Below are 18,181 nucleotides of genomic sequence, written 5' to 3'. Positions count from 1 at the left end.
CATCGAACTCACAGAAACAGAGCTTAGAATGGTGGGTGCCAGAGGCTGAGTGGTAGGGGAAGTGGGCGATGGTCAAAGAGTACAAACTTCCCGTCAAAAGATGAATAAGTTACCCCCAAAAGATGAGTAATTTTCAGGGATCGATGTACAGCATGGTGATTACAGTTAACAAAACTATTGTACACTTGAAAGTTGCTATGAAAGTAGAGCTTTAACGTTCTCACTGTAATAAAATGGTAAAATTACAATAAAATGGTAATTATGTGAGATAAAGAACGTGCTAACTAACCTTATTGTGGCAAGCATTTTACAGTATATAAGGGTATCAAATTATCCCATTGTACACCTTAAACTTACACAATGTTTTATGTCAATTATACCTCAATAAAGCTGGAGGGAAAATCAAAATTACATAAGAAGATACAGTCATAGAAGTCTTTTCCCATCCCTATCCTTCACTCCACTTCCACCCAACCCTTATAGATAACAATTTTATTCCTTTCTGGTTTATCTTTCTTATATTTTCATTATATATATATATATATATATTCTTATTTGGATTTGTTTCTTACATGAAGGATATCTTACTTTATACATCGCTGTCACTAAACAATATAACTGACAATTACTCCATCTCAGCTCTTAGAGAACTTCCTATTCTATAGTGCCCCAATATTCTATTGTGTGGATATATCACAGTTTACTCATCCCATTTCCTTGTCCTGCACAGATAAGCAATCCTTTGCCATTATGAATGACGTTACAAATTATGTTAGCGTGATGGTTGACATATGTCTTCAGGGTAAATTCCTAGAAGTTAGACTGTTGAAAGGATAAAAACATGTAGTTTTGTTAAACATTTGCTCAGTTCCCATCCCCAGGAACTGCAGTATTTTGGATTCCTACCAGCTATGTCTGAGAAAGATTATTTCTTCATAGCCTTGTTGATGGAGTTTGTTGTCAAGCTCTTGAATTTTTGCTAGTCTGGCAGGCAGGAAACAGGATAGTTTCAATGTGTAATTTTCTGTTCATATACCAATACCACAGTGCTTTAACTGTAGGGGCATTATAGTGTCTTCTAACATATGGTAAGGCTAGTCTTTTTGATGATTTTCTTTTTTAGGGGTTTCCTACTTTTATATGAAGTTTAGAATCAACTCCTCAAAAATTATTGGTACTTTATTGACATTATATTAACGAAGAAATTTGACATTTTTATTATGCTGTAATCACTCCATCCAACAACAAGGGATGTCTTCCCATTTAAGTATACTTTTGAGTCTTTGAGAAATATTTTAAAATTTTGATATTTTCCCATGGCATTTATTTCTAGTGTTTAAGTGTTTTGTTGTATTGTAAATGGGACGTTCTCTTACATTAAATCTTCTAACTTCTTGTTTATGTGTAAGAACATCAGTGATTTTTGATGTTAATATAAAATATTATTAAATGATTTTATCATTTATACACATTAGACTTAACATGGACTCTCTTGGCTTTTATAGATACACGATCATGTTATCTACAATGATAATTTTATTTCTAATTTTTAAAATCCTGTGCAATACATTGGCTATTTCTTCCAATACAATATGAAATAGTAGTGAAGTTAGTGGACATCCTCACCTTCTCCTTAATCTTAATGGAAAAGCCTTTGAGATTCTCTATTGAGAAGGTGTTAGCGCATTTTTTAGTTTATCAAATGCACATATGGTTTTTAAAAATAATAAATGGGGCTTCCCTGTTGGCGCAGTGGTTGAGAGTCCACCTGCCGATGCAGGGGACACGGGTTCGTGCCCCGGTCCGGGAAGATCCCACATGCCACGGAGTGGCTGGGCCCGTGAGCCATGGCCACTGATCCTGCACATCCGGAGCCTGTGCTCTGCAACGAGAGAGGCCACAACAGTGAGAGGCCCGCGTACCGCAAAAAAAAAGGACCAGAGGAACCAGAGGTTGTGCAAGGAACAGAGGAGAAGAGATACTGCTGCAACATGAATGATAGTTTTTAAAAGGACAATCAAAGAATGAGAATAATGACAGATGAGGTTAAAAATTCTAAAAAGAGTGGGGGAAAATAAATATGAGGAAACCATTCAGAGACTAGAATTACAAGTTAGAGAGATGGAAATAAGATGGAAAAATAAGAAATTTAGAGAATCAATCACTAAGATCAAATCTGGCTAATGAAACTTTCTGAAAAGGAATCACAAAAATGGTGGTGGTAAAATTATTAAAGAAATTATTTTAAAAAAAAAGAAATTATAAAACATCCCAGAATTGAAATGCTTAGTGAGTACCCAGTTCACAAACATAAAACAAAACAAAACAAAACAAAAACCACCTACATTAAGGCTAATCATTGTGAAACAGTACATCAAGGATAAAGAGAAGATTCTATAAGCTATGAGATGGGTGAGAAAGAGAGTCACATCGCATTCAAAGGATGGGGAATCAGGATGGCATTTGACTTCTCAGTAGGAACACTCCAGAAGTCAGAACAAAAGCAATATTCTCAAATTTTTGAGTGAAATTATTTATAATCTTATTCTAAGCCAAAATATCAACCAAGTGTGAAGGTAAAATACAGATGTTTCCCAAAGTGCAATGTCTCAAAATATTTTCTTCCTAGGTACCATTCCTCAGGAATCTACTGGAGAATGTGCTCCAATAAAATGCAGGATGTAACAACAAAGAGAGAGAGAGAGAGAGAGAGAGAGAGATGAAATCCAGGATTAATATAGGAAAGGAGCCAAGATGATAATTGCCAAGATCATGGCAAAGAAAAGCCCAAAACTGGAGCAAAACAATGCAACACTCCTGGAGAGGCATCTCATAGAAAACAAAATGGAAATGACTAATGGGCCGAATAATGGCTCCCACAGAGGCTCACATCCTAATCCATGGAAGCTGTGAATGCTCCCTTATACGGCAAAAGGAGCTTTGCAGATGTGGTCAAATTAAGGGTATTGATTATTGATATGGGAAGATTATCCTGTATAATCTGAATGAACCTAAACGTCATCACAAGTATCCTTGTAAAAGGGGGGCAGAGAGAGATTTGACAACTGAAGAAAAATTAGGAGATGTGACAGTGGACTCCCTGGATCACTCATACCAGTAATCCTCAGCTTCACCACATGGGCAATAATCCGTCTGCAGATTCCTCACCAATGATGCCGTATGCTGGGCAGTGCCCAGGGAGAAGAGACACCGCCCTGGCCTCTGTTGCATCACTTGGGAATTCTATAGACATCTCATATTCCAAAGAGAAGGTCCTGCCCAGAAAAAGTAGTTCCCGCTGGATCTAGGTGTCCACTTCAGTTGGGAGTTAGTCAGTTGGTGACCCAGTCAGTCATTTAGACAATCTGTCCGTCAGTGCCACATGCCACCAGCCACCAGCACTGCTTGCGGGGACCCTAAAGGAATCGGTTGCTCTTCCAGGAGGTGTGTGGACCTCCGTTTTTGGTCTGAGATGTGGAAAGGGTTGAATTCTTTGCTAAAGCACAGACCCAGGGCTGGGGTTTTGCAGCATGAGGAGATCAGGACCTCCTGTAACCTGCACCTCTGCCTTGTCCAGTTGAGGCGGAGCCTGGGAAATGCCCAGGAGTGTCTGGCAAGGGCAGGAGACTCTATCCGCTTCACCAATGTAAGAAGGACAGTTAGTGCCGGGGTAATAACCTCGAGGGCCACAAGGGCAGGTGTGGGCACATGTGTGTTCCCTCGTGAAAGCTAAAGAGGAGATCCAGGCTTATTTCAACGTCCCCAATCCATCTTCCACTTGGTCCAGACCCACAGGAAGGGGCTCTCTGCCCTTTTCCCTCTGCTAGGCTTCCCTGTCCTTCAGTATCATCCCCACTCCCAGTCCTTCAGCAAGAGCCCCCCCAGAGTCAACATCTCAGCTGTGTTCTCTTAGGAGCAAACTTAAGCCAAGGGCTCGAGAGCACCCAGGAGAAACTCGTAAGGGGTTGAGGGGAAGAAGCAAAGCAATGGCATGATTTCAGAGGAAGTCCCAGCCTCAGCCTGATCCCACAGGGATCTTTGAAGCATTAAAAACAGGGATTTTTTACATTTTTTACAAACTCCCATACTGGTCAGACATTGCCTAGGAGCCGAGGCGAGATCACATAAAGTCCCAGGCATTTTTGGTTCTTCCTCTGGGCAAAGTCTCAGAGTGAGTCCTTAGCAGCAAAACACTAATCTGGGTCATAGCCATATGGAGACAATCAAAGGTATTGAAGGAACCTGGGCATGGCAGCAACAGTGTTCAACGCAGCCAGTCACCTGGGGCAGTGCTCCCATCTCAGACATTTTTGGCATGAGCCCTGGAAGAGAGAGCAGCTTTGATGGGTCAGGAGGTAGCTTTCAGACTACAACCTGCAGCCCTGCTCTATCAGTTAAGGAGAAGGTTGGAAGGTGTCTTGTGGAGCCAAGCAACTGCAGAAGGTCCTCCTGCCGAGATGAATGTCAACAACAGCCAGTGCAGAAGTGTTTCTAAATGTTGCAACGTCCTGTGTAGGCAAGCAATGTATTTACCCCATAGAGGGCAAGGAGGAAGTCCAAGCTCAGATCAAAGTCCTTCGATCCAGTTGGCCTCAGTATCCCGGTACCCCAGACCTATGGCGAGTGGGCGCCTGCCTAGTTATTTCTGGCAGAGCCTTTGCAAGGCCTACCTGCAATTAACACCACCGTTGCCCCAGGCAAGGTTTCCCACAGGGTTACCTGGCACGGTGCTTTCTCCCCTCCGAAGGCCCTGGAAGGAAGGTCATCTTAGACTGGAAAAGAAGCAGGCAGCTGTGGTCCAGGGCACAGGAACCTTGAAGTGGAATAAAAACTGCTTCTTGTTTACAGTATGATTATGGAGGATGACTGTATCTCTTTGAACCTCAGTTTTTCCCTCTGCAAAATGGACATGACCACATTCATCCGTATGACGTCCTACCCAGGGCTTTGTCATCCATAAAGCGCTGTGGGCACTGATTTCCTCCTCTGGGTTCTGGGTGATTAAAGCCCAGCAGCACCACCAGAGTTGGGGGCCCCTCAAGACTCCTCCAGCCAGTGTCCTGACTTTCCTGATGAGAATCCTGAGTCAGTGAATAGCTAGGATTGACCCCAAGACCAGGGATCCTTTCATTTTGCCACCTTGTGCCTCTTCTTTCCTGCCCCAAGTGCTCTTGGAACTTGACAGCCAGAGGTCCCCCTTAAGGTGGAGGATCTGGAGGTAAGGTGGCTGTCCCACAGTGGAAGCTGTCATCGAATGTTCTTTCTGCAGACGGATTATTGCCCATGTGGTGAAGCTGAGGATTCCTGGTATGAGTGATCCAGGGAGTCCGTTCCTACGAAACGTGTAATACCGGGCATTCCAAACTGAAGCCTCGGTTCTACCATGAATACTTCCTCTGTGTCTGGTCTTTTGTGTAGCCCTGACACCCAAAAAAGAGCTGAGCACAGAAAATGTGTTTTGATCAGAGAATGAATAAAAAGCACATGGTTCTCTCTACATACCCAGCATCTGTGATTCATAGAGTCTGCCCTGGTAGCTGGGAGTGGGTGTTAACATAGAGCCTCTCTCCTATAGCGTGAATCCTAGTACCAGTGGGCATGCTCTTCCCCTAAGCTATGCATACTGTCGGCAAGCAAAATTTGCCACCCCAAATCGTGCCTCTTTGGCATGAAGATTAATTTAGGCTGATTATTTTTAAGGCCCAAAAGACTCAGGAAGAACCTTTGACCTTCCCTCTAATTGCCTAAAAGACATGTAGATAACATTTTTTTTTTAGATTTCACATATAAGCAATATCATATGATATTTGTCTTTGTCTGACTTACTTCACTTAGTATGATAATCTCTAGGTCCATCCATGTTGCTGCAAATGGCGTTATTTCATTCTTTTTTATAGCTGAGTAGTATTCCATTTTATATATATATATATATATATATATACACCATATCTTTAAAAAAAATGATACAAATGAACATATATACAAAACAGAAATAGATCCACAGACATAGAAAACACTTACGGTTACCAAAGGGAAAAGAGGGGGAGGGATAAATTAGGAGTTTGGAATTAACAATTGCACACTACTATATATAAAATAGATAACCAACAAGGACCTACTGTATAGCACAGGGAACTATACTCAATATTTTGTAATAGCCTATAAGGGAAAAGAATCTGAAAAAGAGTAGACATAGATACATGCATAACTGAATCATTACTTTGATGCACACTCAAAACTGACACAACATTGTAAATCAACTATACTTAAATAAGTAAATAAATAAAATTTTAAAAATAAATAAAAGAAATGTAGATAGAGGACCTGTTCCAGGAAGGGAGATATCACTGGAGAAAACTGTAGTATGAACTAAGTGTGTAGACAGGAAGGAACCTAGCAAGGTCTGTTTGTTTTTTTTTAAATTCCTCTATGTGTCCATTATTTCTGTACGGCCCAGCAAACATTTGTTTACCAAACATTTGCTTCTCCGTCTCCATATGAATTGCTTTCCTCCTCTTTGAAATTCCAAACTGCTGTCCCCAACATCCTTCCTCCTTTGTCTTTAGCTGACCATGGTATTTAAGGTGAGGGCTTCAGTCATTCTGGCGAGTTACTCAGTTTTCCTGGGTCTCTCCCATGTGTACGTGTTATTAAGCTTTTGTTTGATTTTCACCTGTTAATCTGCCTCATGTCAATTTAATTCATAGACTAGCCGGAAGAACCTAGAAAGGGTGGAGAAAACTTTCTTCCTCCCTGACAATACTTAAAATTCAAATTGCTTTTAGGTTTTTCCTTTTGGCAAGGCTAGGTTGTTCTTGTAGAAAAAAACAAGCAATTCTGCCAAGTGGATGAACCGATTTTCCCTTCTGCCAGCAATATATGTCTCTGTTTCCCCACAGCTTAATAATACATTGTCAGACTGTAAAACTCTGGCCAATCTGATATCTGAAAATGGATATCTTATTTCAGTTTGCATACATGATTATATGAGACCAAATACATATCCAAGCGCACACATAATCATGTACTTCGTGCTGCATTAACAAACAATTGTGAAGTCTCAATGGCATAACATTGTACAAGTTTATATCCACAGACTCAACAGAATTATGGGGATGTTTGCGAGGACATTCCAACCTTACGTAAATTTCAAAAGATCCATCTGGGAAGAGCTGGAGAGGAAGAAAACCCTGCAGGAAGAAATTCACCTGTGAAGCTCATTTCTGATGGGAGGAGATCTGACGGCCACAGTTGTCATCCAGTAGATGACGGGTAGAGAAAGGGTGTGGTTGATGTTATCCTCCCTTGTTTTCACCATGTTTCCCAGTCTCTATCTTTTGGCCCAATTTGGCAGGTTTCAGCCCTGCTGCCCACCACCAACTTGTTGGCGTGAGACCACTATCTCAAGTAGCCAGCCTCATGGCGAAGTGGTCCTCCATTCCCCTTAGAGATTGTTGGAATATTTCAGAGAACCTTTTCCAAATGTGTGAAAGGAACACTGTAAAAATTTGGACACAGATGACTGTCCCCAAGGACTAGCATGAACTGGGAGGGAGGGATTGGAGCGTGGCTAATAGCGCTTCCTTCATGGGTTCACTCAATGAATCATTTATTGTTTCATTCATTCAACACACATATCATATGTCAGGTTCCCAAACTGTACAGCAATCGTCATCCTTCTGACGACAATTGCAGTCTACACAGGCCTGTTACTGAGCTAGATGCTGGGATTTATCTTTGGTTGAGTTCTCTCAACCAAAGGCAATAATTTGAGGACAAATAATTTACTTGGGAAGTGATCCAGAAGCATTTTTCAGAGAATGGGTTTGTGAGATGGGGAATGGACGGAAGCCAAAAAGTGTGCAGTGCTGAGAAGTTTACTGCTGTGGGCAACTGGGGCTCATCCTGTTGGAAAACTCTGGAAGATTTTATAGAACTTGCCTTAGAATTTCCCACCCTGGATGAGAAAGAGGAGGTATTTATCCTCCAACTCCAATCTGTCATTTGCTGATGGCTGCTCCCTGAAACCCCTCAGACAGAGTATCGCAGGATTATAGCAGATGCCACTGGCATGTACTGGAGTGGAGAGTGCCCTGGGACTATGGACAGGGCACAGAAGGGTTAATAGCTATAAGATCTAATCATCAAAAATAGCCAAAAATTTTGGCTGAAATCAAGACCTTAATTAAAAAATACTTTATTGCTAAAAAATGCTTAGAAAAAAAACAAAAGAGACTTACTGTAAAGCTACATGTCTTAATCCACTCAGACTGCTATAAAAAAAAATAACATAAACTGGCTTGATTTAACAACAGAAATTTATCTCTCACTGTTCTGGAGACTGGGAAGTCCAAAAACCTGCAGAAGAAAACATAAGGAGAAAATCTTTGCGACCTTGGATTATGCAATAATTTCTCAGATATAACACCAAAAGCATGATGAAGAAAATATTGAGTGGGCTGTCATCAAAATTAAAAACTTCTGCTCTTTGAGAAAACACTGTTAAGTAAATGAAAAGACAGGCCACCAAGGGCTCCCAATTCAGAGTCTTTCATATAAAAGAACCCTATTGTGAGCAGAATAATGCTTAGTGCTTTGCCTGGGTGATTGTACATCTTCATGGGGAACTATGTGAGATAACAGGCTCTCTTTTTAAATACTTTTCACTTTTGTCAAAGTTATACGTGCAAATAGACTAAAGAGTCACATAGTTTACAAAGCATGTTGTGAAGCATAGAGGTCGCTTACCACCACCCTCCCCCTAGAGGGGACCGCTTTTAGTTTATCATCTTGACACTTGTATCCCTGTCTCTAAGTAACATTCATTATTGTAATAATAATGTTACATCTCGACTTTTCAGTTTTAGATATAATCCATTGACTTCCCAGGACTGAAAACGAGATTTTTGTCCACCTCTTTGCTCCCTACACCTCCAGCACTTCCACTCCCCTCCCTCCCATCAATGTTATATGATAATTGTGATTTCATCAGCACTACTGTTTACAGTATTATGACTATGTAAACACTTGTTACAGTTGAACTATGTAGTAAGCCAAACCACTTTTCCCTTCTGGCACAGCTTTTTAATTTTCTCTGATGTGAAAAAATTGTCTGGTTTTGCGTTTGCTTGGTTTTCTATATATGTATTGCCTATTCAACCACAAATCCCCCAAATCGCCTCTCCATGTATTCATATGTGTGTGTATTTATATCATACTCATAGATGTTCTATTAATTTCACCTTCCAGAAGATGAATTTCCTGGAGCCCTCTGACTCCCTCCAATCTGGGCTGGTAGCTCTGTATTGTTTTTCTTATTTATTTATTTATTTTTGGCTGCACTGGGTCTTCGTTGCTGTGCGCGGGCCCCCTCCAGTTGCAGCAAGCAGGGGCCAACCCTCACCGCAGCACGCGGGCCCCTCCCGCTGCAGAGCATGGGCTCCAGGCTCGCAGGCCCCAGTAGCTATGGCACACGGGCTTCAGCAATTGTGGCACACGGGCCTAGCCACTCCACAGCATGTGGGATCCTCCCGGACCAGGGCTCGAACCCGTGTCCCCTGCATTGGCAGGCGGACTCTCAACAACTGCACCACCAGGAAAGTCCCTTTTTTTCCTTTTTTAAATAGCAAATTTGTAATGCTTTTATTTTTTCTCCTTAAATTTCTTTAAAAAAATTTTTTGTTGTTGAAGTAGCGTTGATGTACAATATTATATAATTTACAGGTGTATAATATAGTGGTTCACAATTTTTAAGGTTTATACTTCATTTACAGTTATTGTAAAATATTGGCTCTATTCCCCAGGTTGTACAGTATATCCTTGTAGCTTATTTTATGCATAATAGTTTGTACCTCTTAGTCCCCTCCCCCTATATTGCCCCTCCCCCCTCCCTTCTGTCCACTGGTAACCTCTAGTTTGTTCTGTCTGTATTTCTGGCACTCAACTGTCATGCTGTTATTTTCTGTCACCATCATCATGGGGGCGCTCTTCTTTTCTGCTCCTACGTTCTATTTTCTGTATTTCATGCATTTTTTCCTTGGTTTCATCTTAATAGGCTTTCTTTTGCTGTTCAGAATTGTCCCATATGAATTTCTCGCCATGTAGCCAATGTCCAATAAATGTCCACTATAATCATGAAAAAGCAGTGGGGGTAATTCTAGGGTGTGGGAGAATTTTTTGAGCATGTTAACTAAACTCCTTTTTTTTTTTTGCGGTACGCGGGCCTCTCACTGCTGCGGCCTCTCCCGTTGCGGAGCACAGGCTCCGGACGCGCAGGCTCAGCGGCCATGGCTCATGGACCCAGCCGCTCCGCGGCACGTGGGATCTTCTGGACAGGGGCACGAACCCTCGTCCCCTGCATCGGCAGGCGAACTCTCAACCACTGCACCACCAATGAAGCCCTAACACTCCTTTTTTAACTTGCTATTCAGCTGACTGCTGAGAAGAGCCCTGTTGGTTTATCTCAGGAAATGTGGCTTAAATGTGATTGGCTTCACATTAATTTCACTTCCAACCACAGTGCTAAGGGGTAGTGTGTTCACCCTTCAATGTCCTTCCACCCTTTTCAACTCAAGTCCCCCTCTGTGATCTAGTCAGTTACTATTATTCCTACTTCACAGCTGGGAAGGCTGAGGTCCAAAGAGGTTTTGCTTGCTGTCTCCTCTTCACCTGTCATTCAGCAAGGACTCTCTGTGTGGCTGGCACTGCAGGTATTACATCGAAACAAGTCAGGAGAAAGCAAGAGAAAATGTCACCTGCCATTCAGGGAAGAGAGTGACGCTGGGTAATCTGGCAACAAATGTGGCAACGCCCAAGAGTCCCAGAGTGTGGGAAAGTCAGGGCACTTAGAGACGTCCCAGCTAGCCGATTGCTTCAGGCTTCTAAGAAGCTCCTTTTTTTTTTTTTAATTAATTTATTTAATTTTTGGTTGCATTAGGTCTTCGTTGCAACAAATGTGGCAACGCCCAAGAGTCCCAGAGTGTGGGAAAAAGTCAGGGCACTTAGAGACGTCCCAGCTAGCTGATTGCTTCAGGTTTCTAAGAAGCTCCTTTTTTTTTTTTTAATTTATTTACCTTATTTTTGGCTGCGTTGGGTCTTCGTTGCTGCGTGGGCTTTCTCTAGTTGGGGGGGGCTACTCTTCATTGCAGTGCTTGGGCTTCTCATTGTGGTGGCTTCTCTTGTTGCAGAGCATGGGCTCTAGGCGTGTGGGCTTCAGTAGCTGTGGTGCAAGGGCTTAGTTGCTCCGCAGCATGTGGGATCTTCCCAGCCCAGGGCTCGAACCCATGTCCCCTGCATTGGCAGGCAGATTCTTAACCACTGGGCCACCAGGGAAGCCCCTAAGAAGCTCCTTTGTAATGCCCTGTTCTGCCCTCTTTGCCCCCTCCCCTATTCCACCCTAAAGGTGGGTGGTCCTCTAGCTTGTTCCTGAATGGCTTCCTGACCAGCCTGGTGACACCTCCCCCTCCAAGTCCTACATTTCCCTTCCTAGGCCTCACACTCTTGCCTAAGGGCAGAAACAGCCAGCAACACTCGGGATGACGTGGTCCCTGTCCTCACCTGAATGTTGGGCTTATGAAATAGCAGCTGGGAGGGCTCAGGGCAGTTCTGGCAGGACCACACTCGTAGGAGCGGGTATAAAGGGTGAAGCCAGCACTGGCTACCACAGCTCCACCTGCCCTCAGGATGAAGCTTAGCAGCCTTACCGTCTTCCTGGTGATATTTGCCTTTGGATTCCTGACGCCCTGGGTTGTGGAAGGTGGTTTCAAAGGTGAGTTGGACTCTCTCAGGCCATACGCAGGTGCCTGAGTCAGTGGTAGCTCAGAGTGGGAATAACCTCTTCCTTGTAGCCTGGGGGCTGACCTTGAAGTCACCATTCCAATGGTCGGGCCTATGGCCCCTAATTTCAAGCATCTCTCTGAGGACTTCAACTTAGGGAGTTCCTGCACATCCAGAAATTGACCTTTCACCAGATGGACCTGTTTACCCCAGCCCCTGTATTTCTTATTTTTCTTTCTCTATAGCTCCTTCTTTACTGTTTTGTTTGTTTTTTTTTTAATCTCTCTTTTTCTCTGTCACATGATTTTGGTCACTATCTTTTTTAATTTTCCAAATTGGTCTCTTTTTCTCTTAATGTTTCTTATTTTAACAGTCATTCTCTCTTTCTCTATCTCCTTGCCAGTAGATCTGTTCTCTTTTATTTAATCTCTGATGAGTGGCCTCTCCTGGAATCACTGTCCTGTGCTGCCTTCCTCCCAGGCAAACCCGGGCAAGGGATACCTGACCATGAGCTCTAGTTAGCACTTACTGGACCTGGCCTATACTGACTTGCAATGGCTGATTGTAAAATCTTCAAGACTTTTGCGAGCTAGTTGATGTCACATTGGTAGCTTGAAATTAGCCATGATGGGAATATTTACACCACGCAAATTGGCAAACTCTACAAAGTCTCCCTCTTAAAACATCTAGTAACACACCACCATCTATACCTTCTTTCTTGTGCCATTGACTCCCTCCTGGCTGAGTGGTTGGCTGAGCTAGGCACTGCCCCACACCTGCCTTGAAACTAGAATCCTAACAGTTCCCTTTATTCCTTTGGGGTCAGCCACCTGGGTTAGGTTTTCTCTCCTCTCCTGGGAAGCTGATTCCTTCTCCAGGATTGTGGTCATGACTCAGCATCAGCTTCTTCTTCCTCCTTTGTTCTTACCTTTCAGAAAGATGTAGACCTGGAGCCTGCCCCTTCCTACGCCCTAGGAAGTGCTTTGGCCATGAACCCTCTGAATGCTGGAATGACTGGCAGTGTCCACGAAGGCAAAAATGCTGCTCCAACGGTTGTGGCCGCGAATGCATGGATCCTGTATTCGCGGAAGACTCAGGTGAGAAAGTAGAGTCTTGGAAATGGGGACCACGGAGATTTGAGCTTGAGGACACGCATCCTGAGGAAGTAGAGAGTGCTCCTCTGAACTGGGATGGAGGCTGGGATAGAGCCAGGGATCCTCCACCCCCAGCTCTGTATGCTCAGGTAGGCAGTGGGTCAATTCATGAGCCAGTCAGCCAGCTGGCCAATCAGTTAATGAATCAGTCTGTCTGTCAGACACATACAACACTGGTTAGGGTCCCCTTGGTGGGAAGGAGTCTCCTTTAGGACATACACCGGCCTCAGTTTTGGTCCTGAGGTTGGGGAAGAACTGATTTCCATGCACAGGGTGGAGATGGGGTTGGGAGTTTGGGTGATGTGCTAAGGGGTGAAGCCTCTGAGTTGTGACTTTGTTTTTACCAGTTAAGTTCACTCCTGGGAAGTGTCCAGTGGTTACTGGCCAGTGTAAGAGACCCAACCCTCATAAACAACTGCCTGAATGACAGCCACTGCCCGAAGGGTCTCCAGTGTTGCAGGGGGGTGTGTGGGAATTCATGTGTACAGCCGGTTAAAGATAAGGAGAAGACTGGCAAGAGCCACACCCCCCTGTATCCTAATATGGTCTCAACCTCCTGGTGCCCTTGCATGTGAAGGAGGATGTTTGAGGTCTCCCAATACTGCCCCCTCCCCCAAGCAGATCCTCTGCCCTTCAACACCCTTCACCCCTTAGAGTTCCTTAGACAAGAAGTGCCAGGGGGCACCTGTGACAGGTAATGCTGGGTCTTGGGAAGGAAGGTTTCTTGGAATAAGCCAGGAGGAAGGAGCATGTTACAAGGGGCAAAGGTTCTATCTTTTAATATCATCTCTGCCTCTGACTGACTGTGTGCCTATGAGCAACTGACTGTATCTTTCTTAGCCTCAGTTTCCCCATCTGTAAAATGGACACAATTATATCTACTGAGATACTAAATGTAAAAGTGCTTTTTAAGACTTAAAGTGCTGTGTGCATTGAGAGAGTGTTGCTATGGTTATGGCTTCGATTGGCTGGGTTATCTGGAACCAAAGGGAAGTCTAATAAGATGCATAGATGTAGATCTGGCCCAATGCCCTGATTTTACCAGAGGGGAGACTGCAGCAGAGAGCCAGTGAAAAGCCTGGATTCTTTTCTTGATTCCTAGATCAAAGACTGGCACTGTTTCGACAATTCCAGCACCATTCTCTCTCTTTACGTATCCCAAAGGACTTAGGGCCTGGTGGCAGAAGGACCCTCTTGGTAGGAAGGATATAAGGGTCGCTTAAATTGTTCCTGTGCTGAGGATCCGCTTTATTTTCTTTCCACAGAGTTAAATGTGCCAGCGCCATTTGCATACAATTAGCACTTCCTGGTCTGTGTGATTTGGGGATTACCTTTTTCTGCCAAGCCTGGAAAAAATGAGAGCACCTTGGTGAAGATGTGGTTCTGTGACCAATACCTCCTTGGGGGCCAAGATTTGGCCTGTTTTATCTATGTATCCCCAGCATCCAACGTGAAGCTTGGCACACGACAGGAGATGTCTGCTGATTAGTAAATAAATAAATGTACCAGGTTTTCTCTGCGTTTCTGTCTTCCTTGACTCATTGTGTCTGGTCTAGGATATGAGGTGTGAGATGAAGAATAAAATATCTGCATGTGTGGGATTTCTCCCAAAACCTATAAAGTAGAAAAAAGAAAGTGTTTTGGATCTAAGCAGATATGGGTTTAAATCCTGCATCCATAGATTACTGGCTATGTAATTTTGGGCAATGACTTTGTTCCACTGAGCCTTAGTTTTGTCATCTATAACATGGAAACGGTAACAACAATGCCAATTTCATAAAGTTATGAGGATTAGAGGTGATAACATGTGAAAGGAATAGCTCAGTGATTGTCACATACTAGGGGCTCAATAAATGCTAGACTTACCTCAGGGTAAGCAAGGCACAAGGAGTTAAGAAAATGGTTGAATTTGATGACATCAGTATCAAAACTGACAAACACAAGAGTTGAAAGATAAATGATAGCTTAGAGGTAAATATTTGGAATGATTATCACAGACAAATAAACAGAATGAAAACTATGTGAAGAATTTTTGCAAATAAGTAAGAAAACAACCTACCTCTTAGGATAAATGAACTATGAATAGAATGGACGATCAAATAAGAGACTATTATTGTAACCGATGGTATATAGACATATAAAGAGCTTCATCCTCACTAGTTACAAGGAAAAAGCCAGTTAAAACAACCGAACACCATTTTTCATCGGTCAGAATGGCAAGAATTAAAAGTCTACAATATAAACACTCAGAGGCTCTTAATAGTTTGCTGATGGAAGTGTAAATGGGTACAACCACTTAGAAGAGTGATTTGGTTATGCCTAATAAAACTGAAAATTCACATAAGATATCATTTAGCAATTATCTTTCCAGAGACATAGGAGAGACAAAATACCTGCCAATGGGAACCTAACACATGTATTAGGATGTTTAGTATAAGATTGTTCCAAAGAGTCAGAGGTCGAGACCAGTCAAGATGGCTCTCATTTGTGAAATGGTTAAATTTTCATACTTCGATACGCTTGCTATGCTATAGAAAAATAAAAATAAATTTATATGAATCAACATGGAGAAATATCACAGAAAACTTACTGGGAAAATCAGACTGGTGATATAAATGTGTCGTATGAAGTATTCATATATGTTTTAAAATTACACATAAAATACCAAGCTGGTTATGGGTATATACCAAAGAATACACACCAAATGCAGGACGATGCCCTCCTACCTAGAAGAGGAAGTAAAAATGGGACTGGTAGTGCTGAATATGGAAAGTGATGATTTATCTTCAAGATTTAATACTTGAACAAAATAATGCCATTTGCAGCAACATGGATGGACCTGGAGATTGTCATACTGAGTGAAGTAAGTCAGACAAAGACAAATATCATATGATATCGCTTATATGTGGAATCTAAGAAAAGGGTACAAACAAACTTATTTACAAAACAGAAATTGAGTCACAGATGTAGGAAACAAACTTACGGTTACCAAGGGGGAAAGGGCGGGGGAGGGATAAGTTGGGAGGTTGGGACTGACATATACACACTACTGTATATAAAATAGATAACTAATAAGAACCTACTGTATAGCACAGGGAACTCTATTCAATACTCTGTAAAGACCTATATGGGAATAGAATCTAAAAAAGAGTGGATATATGTGTATGTATTGATATAACTGACTTTGCTGTACAGCAGAAACTAACACAACATTGTAAATCAACAATTCTCTAATAAAAAATTAATTCATAAAAAAAGGATTTAATACTTGAAAACAAAATGAATATATAATGTCCCCACTCTAGGTACTTCTAGGATAAAACATGTCTTTCTCAAAAAACCCAAAACAAACAAACAAAAAAAACCTTTCTCTCTTTCTTTTTCTTCCAAAAACCACACCCAACAACGTGGAGAGCAAAAAACAAAAACTCAAAAACCATCTTGGGTGAAACTAGAAATCATTTGTACCCACTGGCTACAATATAGAACTGGAAATCAAATTCTTAAATTGCAGGAAGGTGAAAGCTAATGGTTTGCAGCAGGAGATATTTATGGGAAGCCCTGCAGAATGTTTAAAAGGCTCTGAAATTAAGAGTGGGAAAGAGAGGGAGATTGTTTCAAGGGAGGTGTGCTGTTTTAATATCTGTACAAAGAACAATTAGACTCCCAGGTCTATGCCCATACCTTGGGCAACTCCTAAAGAAGTTAGAGGCTTTGGTCTCTGTAGAAATTGAAAGGGAGGAACCCTGGGTTCAGCCATCCCTGGCACGGGGAAGGAACTGAGACATGGTGCAGAGAATGAGAAGGATCGAAAAGCTCTTGTGAATAGTAAGGTCTCCCAGCAGTCTTCCACTCCGGCTAGAACTTACTGTCAACTAGCTTATCTAAAATCAAATATTTGGACGACAAAGTTAATTTTGCTCTGAGACCCTCCCAAGGTCTATATGGAGGAGTCCCATCTTATTGCATGTGGTCCATTAATTCTGCCTTATTGTTTTAAAAGAGCGTCTGCCCGGGCTTCCCTGGTGGCGCAGTGGTTGAGAGTCCGCCTGCCGATGCAGGGGACACGGGTTCGTGCCGCGCTCCGGGAAGATCCCACATGCCGCAGAGCGGCCGGAGCCTGTGCTCCGCAACGGGAGAAGCCACAACAGTGAGAGGCCCGCGTACCGCAAAAAAAAAAAAAAAAAAAAAAAGAGCCTCTGCCCTTCCAATCCTCTTGGTAAGTTTTGAACCCATCCTTCACTGACTGACGGGGTTCTGTGCTCAAATCACTTCTTCCTAGTCACTTGATTTCTCCCTTTTTAAGAAGATTGGGGGATGGGGGGATTTTCTTTCATCCTGACTCTTCAAATAGCTCTTCTTTTAGGGAAGTTAGCTTGAGGGGGTATCTCTTACTTCCAACCAAAACAAGCCTTGACTCAGTCTCTCAAAGAACAGGCAACGTGGGTGTTGAGAAACCACTTGATCAGGTTTCAGGAACAGAGGTTGATTCCCAATTTTGCTGCTGACTCATTCTGTGACATTGGCCATGTTCCTTGACTCCTTTGTATAATAAAGGGATGATCCAGTTGAACTGTAAGATTCCACTTTGCTCTGCTGTTTTACGAATTAATGATTCATAGAAGCACCTTTGAGGGAAAGCCCCAGTGGTATGGGCCACGTTCTTGAGTTGGATGAACTCCCTGTGTCTACAGGTTCCCCTCTTTATCTTTCAGCCTCATCTTCTCCAGCTGTTGTGGTCAGCTTCCAGGGCACCTCCTTACCTGGTGATTGTGACTTATGAGGGTCCCAATGAGTCTAATAACACCGTCTCAGTGTACAGATGGGAAAACTTAGGCCCAAAGAGAAGATGTGCCCAAGATCATAGAGTAAGTCGCTGGTAGATCTCAATATCTTTATCTCCAAGCCCCATATTCTTTTTCTTTATTTCGAGTTAATTGTTTTCAGATTACGTAGTGGATACTGTAGTCGGCCGTCAGATCCCTTTAGGATGAAGGCCGCCGAGCCATTAGGTGCTGGGGTGTTGCTGGCTGCTGACGCTGAGAGCTGAGTCCCTCCCTGGGAATTTCCCTGGGCCATAGTGAGCTGTTTCAACCAAGGTTACACCCATTCCCAGGGGCAACCTGTATCCACAGACTGGCTGATGTTGGGGTACAAAGGCTCAGCTCCATAGTTTGATTAGGGGCACCTCTGAAGGACCCTCCCAGCTCCAGAGCTCCCCAGGGGATTGGCTGAGCCTTTGTTGCAATGAA

General features: G+C 42.9%; 1 pseudogene across 1 annotated transcript; it reads left to right on the top strand.

The window, feature by feature from the left end:
* The first annotated feature begins 11,461 nt into the window (after nucleotides 1–11,461).
* LOC307198025 (antileukoproteinase-like) lies at nucleotides 11,462–17,979 on the top strand (annotated as a pseudogene). The gene is made up of 4 exons: nucleotides 11,462–11,797; nucleotides 12,711–12,872; nucleotides 13,277–13,461; nucleotides 17,877–17,979. The product of its transcript is annotated as an antileukoproteinase-like (transcript).
* Nucleotides 17,980–18,181: the final 202 nt, after the last annotated feature.

This window comes from Stenella coeruleoalba, assembly GCF_951394435.1.
Source record: "Stenella coeruleoalba genome assembly, chromosome: 15".
NCBI classification, from domain to species: Eukaryota; Metazoa; Chordata; class Mammalia; order Artiodactyla; family Delphinidae; genus Stenella; species Stenella coeruleoalba.
This window is presented reverse-complemented; position numbering and strand designations above follow the sequence as displayed.